At 37.8% G+C, this 17,891-nt stretch overlaps 1 protein-coding gene and 1 long non-coding RNA gene across 3 annotated transcripts in view; one reads left to right on the forward strand and one right to left on the reverse strand.

Annotated features, from left to right (window-relative positions):
• RPRD1A (regulation of nuclear pre-mRNA domain containing 1A) overlaps positions 1 to 17,891 on the reverse strand; it is a 74,421-nt gene that overhangs the window by 6,313 nt on the left and 50,217 nt on the right. The gene's annotated exons all lie outside the window — the stretch shown is intronic.
• On the forward strand, positions 3,050 to 13,973 carry LOC115895487. The gene is made up of 3 exons (XR_004055679.1): positions 3,050 to 3,167; positions 4,161 to 4,223; positions 13,901 to 13,973. It is a non-coding gene; the product is annotated as an uncharacterized LOC115895487 (long non-coding RNA).

Consider the following 17,891-nt stretch of genomic DNA (forward strand, 5'->3'; position numbering starts at 1 on the left):
ATCAATATTGGTTCACTACTTATGACAAATGTATCATACTAATGCAAGATGTTACAATAGGGGAAACTGGATGTGAAGTGTATGAGAATTTTCTATACTCTCTTCATAGTTTTTTGGTAAACCTAAAATTATTCTAAAATCAAAACTTAAAAAAAAAGTCTGATGGACAAATTAAACATTTTCCCAGATTATCAAAGCTGTTTTGCATAATTCTTAATCTTCACGAAAATGCTAAAACAGAGGCATCATTATTCCTGTTCCATAGATAAGAAAACAGGCTTTAAAAACTGAAGATAACACACTGGTTTCCCTTCAGGTAAAACAAATCTTCCAACTTTTACTAAAAACTGAACATAAACTGCTCAAGGTTCATTAACACCAGGCACCATGTAACATAATTGATTTTGATACATCAAAATTGATGAATAAATTAATAGATCTAAGTTATTTCTGGTCAAATGATACATTTGCTATTCAAAAAGATACAACCAAAAACATTTTGAGATGTTTTGCAGAGTAGCAGTTGTATTATCCACACTGTGATGCAACTTGGTTAAAAATACTGGCCAGGCACAGTGGATCACACCTGTAATCCCAGCATTTTGGGAGGTCGAGGTGGGTGGAATGCTTGAGCTCAGGAGTTTGTGACCAGCCTGGGCAATACGGTGAAACTTCTTGTCTCTACAAAAAGTACAAAACTTATCCAGACATGGGTGGTATGCACCTGTAGTCCCAGCTACACAGGAGGCTAAAGTGGGAGTCACCTGAGCCCAGGAAGTCGAGGCTGCAATAAGCCATGACTGTGCCACTGCACTCCAGCCTAGGCAACACAGTAAGACCCTGTCTCAAACAATAAAATTAAATTAAAAATAAAATAAAATAGAAAGAAATATCTGTATTTAAGATTACAAATAATGTATGGTCACTACAGCAAATATATTAAAGTTATTTTAAACTATATAGAATTTTTATGATATTAAGCCCAATATGAACAAAATTCCCTTAAAGTCAAATACAGTAAAAATTCCTATTTAGAATCTTTTGTTCAAGTTTTTCCTCCTTTACCGGTCCAGGATTCCAATTTCTTTCCATACTTCCAAGTGCCAGCTGAAATCCCAAACTCTACATTGAACCTTCCCCAATGACTTTTCTCATATCTAAACTTTCACTATTTTCTGACCATGTAACAATGTATTGCTTTAACATCCTATTGACCATTCACATATCACATATATAGAAAACACTTTTTAAAAAAACTGATGAATGAAATCTCAAAAAAGAGGGAAAAAATTCTATCATTTGAATGGTTAAACCTCTTTCACACACGTGTATATACATATGTATCTCTTAAGAAATGCAACATTCATAAGCAAAACATTCAATATCCAACATTCATAAGCAATTTCTTTATATTGACTTAGCTACATGCCTTTAAAAATTATTTTTGGAAAGCAGAGAATGTAAATAAAAGGAATGTAACTGAGTATCTATTCTACTACAAATAAGATCAGCAAAGAAAACCAACTTTGCATGTTTTTCCTCTACTACAAATTTTGCTCTTCTTTCCATCTTACCCATCTTTAGTCAAAAGCCACTTAAAGTTTTTAAATTGGGGCACAACATAAAACTCGTAACTATTAAGAAGATACTTCAGTTAGTATATATGTGTATCCATCCGTGTAACCAACACCTAGATCAAGATACAGGCTTTTTCAGAACCCCAGAAATTTTCCTCATACCACCTCTCCCAACTTTTAATCACTATTTTCCAAACTTCAATTAATTAACTACCATCCTTCATAATGTTCTTTACCACGACTCACTTACACTATTTACATAATATTTAAATCAACTCATTTTTTAACATCTTCATTCTAAGAAATAATATGCATGCAATCACAGGTTTGTTGTGCTCATTTTGGTTTTGACTCACACATCAAAATAAACGTAACTAGGGCCAGGGGCGGTGGCTCACGCCTGTAACCCCAGCACTTTGGGAGGCCGAAGCAGGTGGATCGCCTGAGGTCACGAGTTCAAGAACAGCCTGGCCAACATGGTGAAACCCCGTCTCTACTAAAAATACAAAAATTAGCTGGGTGTGGTGGTGGGCACCTGTAATCCCAGCTACTTGGGAGGCTGAGGCAGAAGAATCACTTGAACCTGGGAGGTGGAGGTTGCAGTGAGCTGAGATTACACCATTGCAATCAAGCATGGGCGACAAGAGCGAAACTGTTTCAAAAAATAAAAAAAAAAGTAACTATTAAAATAAATGTTCTCAGGTGGCACCATGGCATGGGTGCATTTGGGAACCAATGCTTTACCTCATTCTTCTTACTCTGTTGACCTAAGCCACTGTACTTCCCGTTTTCCTCATTCAACAAGGCCCACCTTTCTGTCCTTAATTTACCCTTTACTTGCCACCAGTGTCATCACTACCACCCTAAAGTTTGTTATCACCTCAGTCATGAGCAACCCTCATGTCAGTTTCTGCAGTTCCAGCTTCATACCAACGCTCAATTCCACTGATCATATCCAAGCCCCTCCACTCTTCAAAATTTTGCCCACCTGTCATAAGCCAGGCAAATTTTCACTTTGCCTAAAACTTTTCCACTGTTCTTACCATCCTTACTCTAGGCTCCTAGCTGAAACTATCTCTGCACTGTTTGGTTGTTAATACGTGTAAGGGCAGAAGCCTTCTTTACACTGCTATACTTCAACACTAGTGAACTAGGAGGTGTGATTTGCCTTGTGTGCACTGCAAGTGGGCTACAGCTTCTTGAAATCTGAACCACCATTACAGATTTCTTTACAGTTAATACTAAGTATATATTTAGGATCCAAATTTTATATATTTTTCAAGACCTACATTAAGACTAAACACTGCCACAGAATCTCTTCTGACTCTGGCCTCAAGCTAACTTCCTAAGATATGCTACTACATGAGTTATTTCTGAATTACTACTGGATTGTTTTCTAATTTCATACCCATAATTAGGAGAAAACACACTTTCTATGTATCGACATTACTTGCAGTATCCAGCAGGGGACTGAGTATTAACAGTACGCCCCAGTCAACACTCCATGAAGTCAGAAGATCTGGATGGAGTACTGTTTCCTCAATCTACTATCTATGTAACCCTGGGCAAGGACTCCCGAAGATTATCTAAGTAAGTCTCAGATGTCTCCTTTATAAAATAAGGGTACTATTTTACAGTGCTGTGTGGCCAAACTGATGTGGAAATTTTCAAAGAAATTCTATATAATTGTGGTTATCATTCTGAGATATCAGAATCACCTTGCAGTTAAGAACATCTAAGCGAATACATTTCCTGAAATTTGTAATTCTTGTTCATTTTAGGACTGACCCAGATAGCTGTTCTAAACTTCTAGTTGCTTTAAATATATATTATTTCTGAAATTAAAATATTTACATTGCTGCCTTTTTCTTGCAGATGCTGCTAATAATTCTGCTTTTCTCTTTCCTACATAATTGTAACCAAAAAAAAAAAAAGAGAGAGAGAGAATTTCAACTACATCCATACGGGTATTTTTAGTGGTCAATTAAAGGCTTTGGTCAATTCTAAGCACCATACTTACTCTATTGCAGACCTATGGCTTCCTACCCATTTCTTGATAAAAACAGCAGAATTTGTAGAGAAAAAAGGTACAAAGTTTGTTTTCTCTGGTGACCTCATTTATCTGTAGTATAATGTCCTTTGCCTCTTTTAAGAAGTTAACATACAAGTCTTCCTTAAGCCACTGCCTTCAATAGAACTATTAAGAAGCTTCAGTTCTCATTTTTAGGAGCCATCACCATTTACTTTTACTTCGTTTAGCATGTCCTGGAATTGGGCCTCTTTTCCAGATTAGAGGGAAAAACTAACTGAAGTATTAATCAAGATATAACACGCACACATCCATTTTCTTTTTTAATAAGGCCAAGAAATTCCATGAGGCCAGGGAGTTTCTGAAACTGCAGATGAGTCAAGTCTGTTACCATCCCCAGGGGACAGAGTCCAAAGGAGATAAAGATCTCAGTGGCTTGCCCTTACCTTCTGGGAAACAAATGCTCAAATTTAGCTTGGTCTCTAATCCTGGAATTGACAATTTTAAAAATGTAAAATCCAATGTATCAAATCCTTTCTCATTTCTTTTCACAGGTCATCCTATACATCTCAGATGGAGCATTTTTTTCCCCTTGACTGCAGAAGTTTTACTTTAGTGTAAGTATTACCTAACGAACTGTCTCACTTCCTTTAGTTAATTTCATTCTCTTAAGAAATCTACTACTGCAAAGTTTCATTAATCTTCCAGATTGTTAACAAGCATGTGGAAAAAGATATTTATCAGGTTTTCGGCAAGGAATCCAATGCCTGACTGCCAGCTGGGTTTTGAAAAACCGGTAATGTTAAATTATTAGGATAGATGTTACAAACAAACTTTATATATTCCAAGATTTCATATACCACACTGTGACCCTAACCAAATAGCTACTACACTTTTCATCTTACTACATGCCAAACATTGTTCAAAGTGCTCCATTTAACCTTCACAGATAGAGATTATTACTAACCATGTATTACAGATGATGAAACTAAATCACATTTAACCATTGATTAAGAAACTTCACCCAAAGTCAACACACAGGGGCCAAAGGGGGCTCCAACTTAAGATAATCTGTCTTCAGAGTCCTCGTGCTTAACCATTATGCTAACCTCTCTCTCGTATCCTGGAATTATTTTGGGGGTGGGTATTCTGAAGATGTTATCCAAACGAAAGCTCAACTAAGGGATCAGCACAGTGACAGGAGAACTAGTTATGTTCCTAAAACTCAAAATCCAACAAGGAAACACTGTGACTTGTATCAGGTAGTCTACTTCTGTCCTTAAAACATCTCTGACATTCCTAGTAGTGAAGCAGAGTTGTCATTTTCCCATGAATAACAGCATATGGGCCCCACGATAAATTTTCTTAAACAAGAGTAATAGCAGCAACATAAAGACACTAGGGAAAAGGCAGCAAGGGGCTAGTTCAACCAGAAAAGGTGCCCAGTGTCAGGAAAGCTGAACCTCCTAATAATGTTTTGACCTTGAGGGTGGAAAGATGGAGCGGAAAGAGTAAGCCAGGAGCTGATAAGCAGCATTTAACTTTGGTTATTTCTGTTAAGAAATTTCAAATCAAGCAGAGAGAAAGAATTTAAAGAAATGACCCTCCATAATCAGTCTTTCTACATGTACTCATATTCAAATAAGGAAGTTAATACTGTTACCTTTGTTTTCTAAGTAACGTTTTAGCTTCACTCACTTAGTACATATATTATCCAGTTAATAAAGAATCCCATTTCTCAGGGTCATAAATGTCATCTAATCTGGTGTTTCCCAAATTGGGTGTTCCATGAAACATCATTCCATAAGGTTTTAACAAGTAGGCCAAAAGTCAGAGATTCTGGGCTTATGTTTGTAAGCAAAAATAGGGTTCTTTGCTACAGGCCTGCTCAGATCCTCAGTATCTGAGCAGAGTGAAGTTCCAAGAGTACAATCCGGTTTGCAACATTCCTCAAAATCACTGAAATGCATTTCTGCTGAACACTTACTACCACCTTAGAGAGCTAACAGCTTATGTATCGAATACAGTTAGGCAAACATTGAACCCAGCATTTCTCGTCCTTGTTATTCAACCTCTTTTTGACCACCTCCAGCAACAGCAAACTCACTAGTTTGTCTTTCACTTTTGAAGAATATATTTCATTGGGTATATAATTCTAAGTTGGTGAGTTTTTTCTTTCAACACTTACCATCTATCTTCTTGCTTGCATGGTTCTGCTGAGAAGGCCATAATTTATCTTTGTTATGCTACAGGTAACGTAAGGTGATTCCCCCTCTGGCTTCTTTCAAGGTTTTTACTTTACTTCTGTCAAGGTTTTACTGTGGTTTGCTGCACTTTTGAATATGGCATGCCTAAGTAGAGATTGTAGGCCTTTTGGTATCCTGCTTGGTGTTAGAGCTCTGAGTTTCCTGGATCGGTGATTGGGTGTCTGTCACTAATTTTTAAAATTCTTGGCTATTTTTACTTCAAATATTTATTCAGCTTCATTCTCTTGCTTTCTAGTATTCCAAGCCCATGTACACTATACCTTTCCAAATGGTCCCACAATTCTTGGCTGTTCTGTTTATTTGTGGGGACTTCTTTTCCATTCTGTTTTCACTTTGCATTTCAGTCTGGGAAGTTTCTATAGACCTAGTCTTCAAGTTCACCACTTCCTTCCTTGGCAGTGTCCAGTCTGCTGAACTGCCCATCAAAGACACTTTTTTTTTTTTTTTTCCACAGTCTCACTCTGTCACCCAGGCTGAAGTGCAGAGGCACAATCACAGCACATTGCAGCCTTCACCTCTTGGGTTCAAGTGGTCCTCCCACCTAACCTTCCCAAAGTGTTGGTAATTTTTTCCCCCTAGCATTTGCTTTGGATTTTTTCTGGGCATTTTCACTTCTATGCTTATATTACCCACCTGTTCTTGCATTGTATCTACTTTTTCTGTTACACCTCTTTACATTTCAATTATTTTAAATTGTTGGTCTGATCATTTCAAATTTTCTCTCTTCAGACTGTTTCTTGACTTTCAGCAGGCCTTGTAATTTTTTATTGAAACCTGAACATCAGGTAACAGTGAGGTAAATAGGTCAATAGTGTTATTAATCTAGCTAGGAGTTAGACTGTGCATAAGACCTGCTATAGAGGTAGATGGCCAGAGACTAAAACTGACTACTTTATTAAATAGCCCTTATACATTAGGAAGTTTTAAATGGCAGAGTGGTCTTGCTTGTCACCTGTAATACATCCACTTGTCCTAGTTCTGCTCTCAGAAGTAAACCAAATCCTCTTTTTTGATAGCTTTCAAAGGTTCTGAAGATAGGTATTCACATAATTTATACCCCTCCCCAGCTCTGATCTCCCCAGTTCCCTCAACCATTTTCCAAGGAACGTTAGTTCCATTTCCCTTTGTTCTTGTCTCTGCCTCTGGATACACTGTAGCAAGTTAATTCATTTTGGTAATATGGAATCCAGAGTTGAAGACAGAAACCCCGCTGTGGTTTAACCAGCATCTGATGAAACAGAACCTATCTTCCACATTCTGATCACTTAGTTTATTAGTGTAGCTTAACACTAAATAAACTGCATCACCATGCTAATAGCTATACTTATTCAGTGCTTTCTCCCATTAAGTGATGCCAAGCCAGGTCCAGACAATACTGATGCAATTAACTTTGGAAAATCAAAATAAGGGAATTTATACTAGAAATGTTTAGGCAAAGAAAGGTATAAAGAAAGAAATGCAGTGTTTCACAGTGATCTCCATTCAATTTGCACTGGTTATAGACGAATGGTCTAACCTGTCAAGAACATTACTCAACAGAAATGTACCTTAACCACGGTTTAAATGAGTTAGCTACTGATGGGTGAGTTTCAGAAGCAGAAGTTCTAAGTAAATTCGTGTGCATATGTGCATTTTTCAAAGCTGCTGGCAACTTAAAAAGTTAAAACTTCCATATTCTGCTCTTTGATATAACTGCTTTAAGAGGTTTGTATTTCAAACTTCTTCAGTGCAATGATATCAAAATATCAAAGTCTAAAGGTTTTTTTTGTTTCTTTTGTTTGGTTTTTTTAGAAAAGGTCTCACTCTGTTGCCCAGGCTGGAGTGCAGCAGCACAATCACAGCTCACTGCAGTCTCGACCTCTTGAGCTCCAGTGATCCTCCCACCTTGGCCTCTCAAGTAGCTATGACTACAGGTGCACACCACCAAACTTGGGGAGGGAGAGGGAGACAGACAGACACAGATTTTTTTTTTTTTTTTTTTTTTTTTGGTAGAGACTGGGTTTCACCATGTTGTGTAGGCTGGTCTTGAACTCCTGGGCTCAAGTGAGCCACCCAAAGTGCTGGGATTACAGGCATGAGCCACCATACCCAGACAAATTCTAGCCCTAACATGAATCTTACTTCAAAAGCTAGGAGGGCTTAAATACATTTAGAAGGTATTGTCACCAATGATAGCATTCCAACAATAAATTACAATAGCACACTAACAGACTTCCAATCTTACTTTCTTTTTTCCAAGATGGGGTCTCACTCTGTCACCCTGGCTGAAATGCAGTGGTACAGTATCAGCTTCCAACAACCTCTGCCTCCTGCGCTCAAATGATCCTCCTGCCTCTGCCTCCCGAGTAACTAGGACTACAGGTGCACACCACCATACCCAACTAATTTTTTTATTTCTTGTAGAGACAAGGTCTTGCTATGTTGCCCAGGCTGGTTTTGAACTCCCGGTTTCAAGCAATCCTCCCACCTCGGCTTCCCAAAGTGCTGGGATTACAGGCATGAGCTGGCGCCCAGACTCAATATTCTTTTCAGTAACCCACTGCCTGATTTGTTATGTGGCCTAGTTCTTTCAATAAATCCAACAAGAATAACTTATTTATCCCCATGTGGATAAACAGACCTTAAAAAAGTTCCACTCTTATTTGAAATGAAAGAAACAAGAGATACCAGTCTGGCTAATATGGAGAAACCCTGTCTCTACTAAAAATACAGAAATTAGCTGGGTGTGGTGGTGTGCACCTATAATCCCAGCTACTGAGGAGGCTGAGGCAGGAGAATCACTTGAACCTGGGAGGCAGAGGTTGCAGTGAGCCAAAACCCTGCCACTGCACTTCAGCCTGGGCAACAGATCGAGACTCTAACTCAACTCAAAAAAAGAAAAGAAATAAAATAAATTTAAAAAATAAAAGACAGGCCGGGCGCGGTGGCTCAAGCCTGTAATCCCAGCACTTTGGGAGGCTGAGACGGGCGGATCACGAGGTCAGGAGATCGAGATCATCCTGGCTAACATGGTGAAACCCCGTCTCTACTAAAAAAATACAAAAAATTAGCAGGGCGAGATGGCGGGCGCCTGTAGTCCCAGCTACTCGGGAGGCTGAGGCGAGAGAATGGCGTAAACCCGGGAGGCGGAGCTTGCAGTGAGCTGAGATCCGGCCACTGCACTCCAGCCTGGGCGACAGAGCGAGACTCCGTCTCAAAAAAAAAAAAAATAAAAGACAATATAAATCTGGCTACCTATGTTAAGTTGAAGAAACTTGCTTTCACAAAGACTTTTAAAAAAATACAACTACATATTTGCAACTATTTAAAACAAAAAAAGAAAACAGTGAAACAAAATACATGAAAATTTTAATAATGGTTTTCAGTGACTGCTGTAAATTTGTGGGCGGTTTTTCTATTTTTCAGTATTTTCCAAATTTTCTCTAATGATTATGTATTGCTTTCGTGAAGGGAAAATTCTTAGGAAAAAGAGGCAAGGAAAGAAAATTTTAAACTCTGTATGTCTCTTTCGTAAGTTGAATTAAAGTACTGAGAAGTATTCAACTATGAGGCAGAAATACGGAAAAAGTTAAAGGCACTGAATTTTAGAGCTAGGTCTTATAAATCATTAAGTTTGAAATCCACAGCATGAAAATGAAGAATGCCTTGATAGTATACAATTTATTCAAGTTCATAGAGTCACTTCTATAACCCGTAACTCTCAATTCCTAGTTCGTGATTTTACTTCATGCATCACTCACTGGAGACTAACCAAGATAGACAGCCAAGCAGGAATTAATTTTGTACACACAGCATGGCTACAACTGTGTTTTTGTTGTTGCTGTTGTTGTTGTTTTTACAACTAGGTTTACAATGACATTTTTAATCATGATTTCTTTTGTTAAAAAAAGACTAAAGAAAATATATCAAAATGTGACCGGAGCTGTTTAAATGGTTTTAATGTATTTTTTCAAATTTCCCTTAAAGACAGTATGTTAATACCTCTGTGCCTCACTGTTTTCATTTATAAAATAGATAAGATTAGAATCTACCTATGACAATCACAGTATTAATGAAAATAGAAAAAGTACTTAGAACAGTGTCTTGGCACAGAGCTAATGCTAAATAAGTATTACGTTACGATTAAATTTTAGAGTATTATCTCACATACAAGGGAGTTTAAGTGTCATGGCAGGGTTTTATTTTTTGGACACAGGTCAGACAATCTGGAGTGCAGTGGCATCACCATGGCTCACTGCACCCCTGACTTCCCAGGCTCAAGCAATCCTCCCACCTCAGCCTCCCAAGTAGCTGGGATTACAGGCATGTGCTGCCACGCCTAGCTAATTTTTAAAAAATCTTATGTAGCGACAGGGTCTCGCTATGTTGCCAGGGCTGGTCTCAAACTCCTGGGCTCAAGCTATCCTCCCACTTCGGCCTCCCAAAGTGTTGGCATTACAGGCGTGAGTCACCATGCCTGGCCATAGCAAGGTTTCAGTTAGGTACAGACAGTGGCAATTTTTCACCCCCGCAGTGTACAGAAATGTTTTATGTAGTATTGGAGATTTAATTTGAGAGGCTTAAGAATTCTGAGAATCTTGAAACTAATAAGCTATTGGAGGCTTCAAGGGCAGCATCACCTGATAAAAAGGGAGCCCCCCATCCCCCAGCCCAATTACACCTATAAATCCTCAAATGGAGGGAAATGGTGCTGGATGATTAGCCAGAAAGGGGTAAAAATGCCGGAATACAGACAGAATAAAATCTAGCAGGCTAAGCCCAACCTAACAATCCTAGAACCTGACAATCCTAGAACTCCTAGCTCCCTAGCAGTAGACACCTAGATGCTCCCCTCCTTCCCACAGATGATACATTCTAAGACAGAGAGTTGAGGGAAAAGGGTCATCTGGCCTATATGACACCTGCTTCTGCATGGGGACACAACATTCTCGCAGGCATGAATAAAGCTGTATTATGTGTTCCTGTCTTCTTTCCTCTTCCCAGTTTTCCTTCTGTCCTTTTTTCTCTACTTTCAGATTTTGTCCTCTTGCCATCCTGTGTTTTACTGTCAAAGGAAACTCTTAACACTTTCATCATTTACAAGTGTACTGTGAAACTTCCAGTAGTTCTGAATTATCTACAAGAGATCTCCAACTTTCACACAAAGTCCACTTTATTACACAATACAATGTTAATCCTGAATGACTTTTTTGAAGCAAAATTCAGGCTTTCACATATCAACAAATAAGCAGGTCAGAACTATCCCATGATGATGTTAGTCAGCATTTCAGTTTTGTACAACGGGGTCTGCAATGTGGGTGATACTTGTGACAAGAAACAAGGATATCGGGCATGCTGAGTGGCAAATATTCAGGTAGCTCACATTATGTTCAATACTAAAGGAAAAGAAGAGAATTTTCTGATTCTGAATTGGAATTTAGCATCAAAAGATTCTACAGATCCAAATGCAAAGGAAATGCAGGGATTCAGAGGACACTGCTTCTTTACATCTCATGAAAAAGCAAAAGAATGTAACTGTTACACATTTTTGCTTGACAGATTTAAGGTAAGTTAATAAAAATGAGATCACCATCAAAATCAACATAATTTCCAGATTGATCTACCAAAAACTAAATTCTGGCAGGGCACAGTGGCTCATGCCTGAAATCCCAGCATTTTGGGAAGCTAAGGTGGGCGGATCACGAGGTCAAGAGATCAAAAACAGCCTGGACAACATGGCAAAACCCCGTCTCTACCAAAAATAAACTATTAGCTGGGTGTGGCAGCGTGTGCCTGTAGAGAATCGCTTGAACCCGGGAGGCGGAGGTTGCAGTGAGCCGAGATCGCACCACTGCACTCCAGCCTGGGTGACAGAGAGAGACTCCAACTCTAAGTAAATAGACACAACTGCTTTTGTCCAAGAGTTTGAGACCAGCCTGGGAAACATAGAAAGACTGTCTCCAGAAAAAAGCAAACCAAAACAAAAAGTAACCTAAACTTCCCAACTTGAGGACCAGTTCCACTTAACTACTAAAGTTACTTATTTCTGTTTAGCTGGAGAGGCTACATTTTTAAAAGGCATTGTCTGCATTTAATAATTTTTCCTATGATTTTACTAATTTTAAACTATTCCTTGGGTGCTTAAAAAGCATCAGTAACTGTAATTTAAAAAATTATAATTAGACTGGGTGCAGTGGCTCCTACCTGTAACCCCAGCACTTTGGGATGCCGAGGTGAAAGGATCACTTGTGCCCAGGAGTTCAAGACCAGCCTGGGCAATACAACGAGATCTCCTCTCTACAGAAAATACAAAAATTAGCCAGGCATGGTAGCATGCATCTGTAATCCCAGTTAGGAGGCTGAGTAATGAGGATCACTTGAAACTAGGATGTCAAGGCTGCAGTGAGCCATGATTGTGCCATCACACTATAGCCTGGGTGACACAGCAAGACCCTGTCTCAAAAATATATATATATATATAACTTTAAAAATCTCTCTAGGAAAAAAATAACTGCCCCTCATGGTATATCAATTTTGATATATTGAAATTCTGTATATTTTTATACACATTTGATGCTGGAATTTTGTATGACTTACTTTCATATATATTTTTAGGAATGCATTATGTGCAACGGTAGAGCACCACTTACTACATCAAGTTTAAACCACATCAGCACAACTCGTTTTCCAAAATCTCACAAAATCTCTCACTTGTTCCACTCTCATTCATCTCCTCTCATTTCACAGTCATTATGGCTTTGACTCTGTTACTTATGTTGTTTCCTTGCTTACCTGCCTAGAATTCCCAAACATTCCTTTGCTGATCAGAAGTGAAGATACTCTCATCACACGGCTGTAAGGACACCCTGTTTTCTGATGGACACTAACTGGGTATGGGAGTAGGGAGAGGAAACTCCAGATGTTCAGGCATTTTCAGCAGTTATTTCACGTATTTTTTTTTTTTTTTTTGTATTAACTATTTCCAGTTCTTCCCTTTGAGCTTTTTCTCTTACGTATTGTCTTTCCAAAAATGCTTAGTGGTTCAACCATCTTTAAAGTACAGACTGTATGAATAACCTACTTGGGCTGTCAGAAGGGTGGAAAAGATTCAACATGGATTATCCCAGCAACTGGTTTTCCATATCGATTATCTCAATCACTCCTGGCCCTCATCAGCCTGGAGAAGACACTGCCCTTTTCCTCTGTTCCAAGCTCCAACACAGGCAGACTCCTCACCATTGCTACCTGGCCCAAGAAAGGATATTGAGGGGTTTACCCGCCTGATCGTTTCCATTGCAATGGAGTCACTGTGTGATGTTCCAAATTCCTGCTTCCAGGTGTCTCACTTCTGGCATGGAACATCTGTGTAAATGCTTCCACCTTTACAACAGTACATGCTAGGATGTGAAATCTTTAATTCAATCCTGTCACTGTTCTACCTTCTATGAATACTGTCTCTTCTGGGGCACCCACAGCATTTCTTCTCTTATTAGAACAGAGATATTACATATATATTATAATTTCTTCATTTCCTATGTATCTATTTACTTCATCAATACTTATCTTTTTGGCAATCTTTATCAACCATTATGAATAGAACTGTGACAATGGAAATGTTCTTTATCTGCATTACCCAACATGGTAGCTAATAGCCGTATGTGGCTAGTGAGCACTTGAAATGTGCCTACTGCTACTGAGTAACTGGATTTTAATTCTTATGTAATTTTGATTAAACAGCACATGTGGCTGGTGGCTGCCTAGGGAACAGTGCAGCTCTGTAACACCACAGTGCACCCTCTCAACCCCTGCATTTCATCTATCCCTCTCCCATTTCATTTCTCTCCCTTCATTATATTTATCTTCACAGTCAACAGACATGTAACTTAGTATATACTTACATACATCTTTGTAATATATGAATTTTGTATACTATATAATATGGTATGATACATACATTTTATAGTTATTTTAATATAAGGACAGAATATACTGTTTTATGTAATTCTTTATCATATTCTAACATATATTCTCTTTTCCATGAATTCTAGGAAAGAAAAGCTACAGACAGACCTGGTGGCACACGTCTGTAATCCCAGCACTTTTGTGAGGTCAATGCGGGTGGATCGCTTGAGCCCAGGAGTTCAAGACAAGCCTGGGCAACATAGCAAGACCTTGTCTCTACAAAAAAATAAAAAATAAAAAATAGAAGATCAGTCAGGTGTGGTAGTGTGTGCCTGTAGTTCTAGCTTCTTGGGAAGCTGAGGTGGGAGGACTGCTTGAGCCCAGGAGTTGAAGATTTCAGTGAGCTATGATCATACCATTGCACTCTAGCCTGGGCAACAAACAGAATGAGACCCTATCTCAAAAAAACAAAAGTTGAAACTCAGTCTAATACCTTAAAATAGAAGTTAACGGTAGGACGTAAATGTCTTTTGTTTTTCTCTACAAAAGAGAGTGAAAATCTAAATCAGGCAAGGAAATGGGGCAACACACCTCTTTAATTGAATCCAAGTGTCCTAATTTCATCAATCATATTTGAGAATACTGGCAGGTTGGGGAATGTGGGGAGAAGAAAACACTTTGCACCAACTTGATTTCTGAAACAACTACTTCCAAGAAATCATGAAAAACTGCCAAAAGGGTAAACAGCAAATACTTTATTACCTCCCGTTGAAAGGCGATAGACTTCATAAACAGCAGACAAGTAGGCTTGACTCAGATAAGCCAAAATCTCAAAAAAATGATTGAACATATTGTTTAAAAGAACTTGGGGACCCAGTTGCAATCACTGAGATACTAAGACTTAACTAGCAAAACAAACACTTCCTCTTTGGGAGGACCACTGAGCTACAGATATAAAAATACTACAGACATCTGAAAACTCAAGAGTATCCCCATAAAACTACCTAATTTCACTGGTTAAATGCTAGAGATATGCTAGGTAGAAAATCTCCACGTTTTGTTGTTGTTGTTGTTGTTGTTGTTGTTGTTGTTGTTGGGGGCTAAAACCTCTGAGGTATTTTGTGTGGTGGTTTTAAGCACCTAACTCACTTAAATTCCATAATAACCAGATAAAGTCAGTACAATTATTATCCCTATTTTACAGACAAGGAAACAGAGGCCAAATGTGTTGTCAAATGTCACTGAGATAGTAAGTGGTGAAGCAGAACTGAAACTTAGGCAATCCTGCTCACCACAAAGCTAATCTGCCCCTCCAAATGTTAACTAATTTAAGACCAAAGTCAGCCAGGAAAAGTTAATAACCACTGGCCTCTTTTCTGGCCTTGTTTCTTCAACATGTAAAAATATTTTTATTTTTTTCTGTAATTAAAATACATTCTTAAGAAACCAGCAGAAGAAACAAAGCCAATAGAGCCAAAATAAGAAATCACAAAAGTCAAGTTTTTAAAAAACTCAACAAGCTAAAACACTGGTTCAGCAAGATAAAAAACACACATATATTTTAAAAACTACATAAGAATCTGATGAATATCTCCAAGATTAACAATGGCAGATGTTAAAAAAGAGAGGTTTGAGATAGTCCCAAAATTAACATAAGCAAAAAAAGCCAATGCCACACTGCCAAAAATGTGTACCTTCCACAAACAAAAAAGCTCAGAGTCTGTAAGTAAAATAATAGCTTACATGTAGCAAAAATAAATGTCATAAACTATTTATGCCACAGTAAAGATTTTGTAAGAGTCCACCCTTGTCTACAATTTCACCTTCCATGATTTCAGTTACCTAAGGTCAGTCTTGGTCCAAAAATATTATATGAAAAGTTCTAGAAATAAACAGTTCCTAAGTTTTAAATTGCATGATGTTCTGAGTAGCATAATTACATTTTACATAATTACATCTTTTTGTCCATTCCACCCAGGACAAAAATCATCCCTTAATCCAGCGTGCTGTGTACGTTACTGTCCCCATACAATGTGACTGCATAGAAACAACTGTACAGTCATACACTGCATTACATTTTGGCCAACAATGGACTGCATATACAACAGTGGTCCCATAAGACTATAATGGAGCTGAAAAATTCCTATCACCTAGTGACCATTCCTATCGCCTAGTGTAGCCATCCTAGCATCATAGCACAATGCATTGCTCATGTGTTTGTGGTGACAGCCATGCTACCAGTTGTATAAAAGTACAGTACAATTATATACAGTATATAATATTTGATAATAAAAATAAATGACTTTGTTACTGGTTTATGTATTTACTACACTTTTTATTGTTAGATTATATTCTATTAAAAAAAAGTTAACTGTAAAATGGCCTCGGGTCCTTCAAGAGGTATACCAGAAGGCATTATCAGATACACAAATACTTACCAGTGTATTACAACTGCCTACAGTATTCACTACAGTAACATGCTATATAGGTTTGTAGCCGAGAAGCAATAGGCTATACCATAAAGCCTCAGTGTGTAGTAGGTACACCGTCTAGGTTTGGGTAAGTGCATGCTACAATGTTCACACAATGACAAAACGCCTAACTATACATTTCTCAGAATGTATCCCATCGTTAAGTGACACATGACTATATACAGTGTATAAGGTTCAGTATCATCACAAGTTTCAGGCATTCACTATGGGTCTTGGAACACAGGACCTACAGATAAGCAGGGGACTACTGCATTTACTGAAGTTTGTTTAAATAGTCTCTATTCAAATAATAATTAAAAATGTAAAAATTCATTAATGTTTATTAGTAGGCTAATTAAACAGTATTTTGCATTTACATTAAATAGGTCCGAACATTCCTACAGACTCTGCCAAGCTCTGGAGGTGTGAATATTTTAGTCATTACTCCAAATCATTTTAACAAGGACAGCTGGTAACTGCTGTGGTTTCCAGAGATACAGGGAGGATTCAGGGAGTACAATACCGGAATAATTGGATGGCAGGGCTGGTGTGCTGGCAAAAATAGAGGCAAGGTCCCAGTCAGATCTGGGCTAACTCAGCAAACTCTGGCACTAACATCTACGACTCCTGATTCGCTCTTAACTTGAGTTGTAGATCTGTGAACTAGCCAAGTAAACACAATGATAAATCCCTTTCTTCAACAGAGACCACAAAAATCTGACAAAACAATCTACACTCCCAACATTAGACAAGCAGAGTTCTCATGCAGTAAGGAATCATTAGTATAACAAAAAATAGCAACAACAACAAAACCATAGGAAATACTGAAGGAAAATGAGAAAAGTGGGGCAAAACAAAAGATGAGCAGCATGAAGAGTCAGAACATTCAATATACCTATAATAAGATTTAAGAAAAAAACTATAAACTGAGAAGCAAAAATAAAAGACAACTTGGGTCTTCCTAATATAAGGGCACATCAGCTATCATGCAAAATTAATGAAAGACCAATATCCGAGATATGTGCTAGTCAGTGTAGGATAAAGGAAAAAAATACAATATCTGGGCCAAAAGACAAAAAGATATTCAGTCAAGCTATTGTCCACGGGTGAACAGGAAGGACAGCCACTCTCAGACATGCAAAGACCTGGGCCATTTTTGTTGCTCGTCATGACATCTTTATTTTTATCCCTTATTTTAAAATTTTAAAACGTAATTTCTCTTTTCTTTTTTCTGGAATATCTTTTCAAGTAAAAAAAAAAGTTTTTTTACATTTCTGACACATGAATCAAGTAAAATTTTAAGTGAGAAATAATGCATGAATAATGATAATGAAAGAGGAAAACGTTTCAAAAATAAAATTTCTTAAACAACAAAATGATCTATCTAGAATCCTATAAACAAAGTAAGTCCATAAAAAACCGTAAGGAAGGAGTCTGAGAGAAACTGATAAAGGGCTATTGTTTCAAGTCATACATTTTCAGTATTTGTGGTTTTCATTATCTTCCTGTGATTTTTGGTACTCCACATTTTCTCCAAAGTGTGAGTATATAAATACACACACACCTACATACACGTACATATATAAAAGAATATATGTATTTGGACAAATTTTTTTTGCTAATTTCTTTAAAAAGCTTATAAATTTCTATTACTGCCAGCATGTAT

Source organism: Rhinopithecus roxellana, chromosome 21, assembly GCF_007565055.1.
Source record: "Rhinopithecus roxellana isolate Shanxi Qingling chromosome 21, ASM756505v1, whole genome shotgun sequence".
NCBI lineage: Eukaryota > Metazoa > Chordata > Mammalia > Primates > Cercopithecidae > Rhinopithecus > Rhinopithecus roxellana.